A 616-nucleotide genomic window follows, 5' to 3' on the forward strand; every position below is an offset into this window, starting at 1 on the left:
CTGGCGGGCCATGGAGCAGGTCACATCTTGGCTGGAGCCCGGCACCCCCAGCCACCCCATGCCCCCAGGTAGTGTTCGACAGCCTGGAGATGCCAATGAGGTGGTGGAGGCCCCGCGTCCCAACTTCACTCCCTGTTCCCCACTGAGGCCATCTCCGGTCCCTTTCAATCCCTGACTGGGACGTGGGCTCTGCGCCGACTTGGCGGTGGGATATCCAAGTTTCCCAGCTAAGTAAGCCCTGTTGCCACCGCCCAGGCTGCGCCTCTAGGCCACTGTGACCCACAGCTCCTCGCCTCTCAGTAGGTGCTGGGTTAATGTTCGCTGACCGGGGTGAGGGAAGGACAGCGCCAAGTTCAAGTCCAGCCTTAGGCTCAGCAAGTGGCTGGGGGTGGGGGGAAGAGCCGGGTGCGGGTCCTGGCTCGACTTCGCCCCCTGTGTGGCTAGGCTTCTCCAAGCCTCAGTTTCCTCATCTGCAGTAGGGGCCCCCGACAGACACTAACCAGGACAATTGTGACCCACCGCTGGGGCATGCTGCTGCTTCTCAGGGAGCAGCCAGAGGCAGGCCTGGCAGTGACTCCGTTTCCTCCGCATGACCGGCGTTGCCTGAGGGCTGCGG

This window comes from Microcebus murinus, chromosome 22, assembly GCF_040939455.1.
Source record: "Microcebus murinus isolate Inina chromosome 22, M.murinus_Inina_mat1.0, whole genome shotgun sequence".
Classification (NCBI taxonomy): domain Eukaryota; kingdom Metazoa; phylum Chordata; class Mammalia; order Primates; family Cheirogaleidae; genus Microcebus; species Microcebus murinus.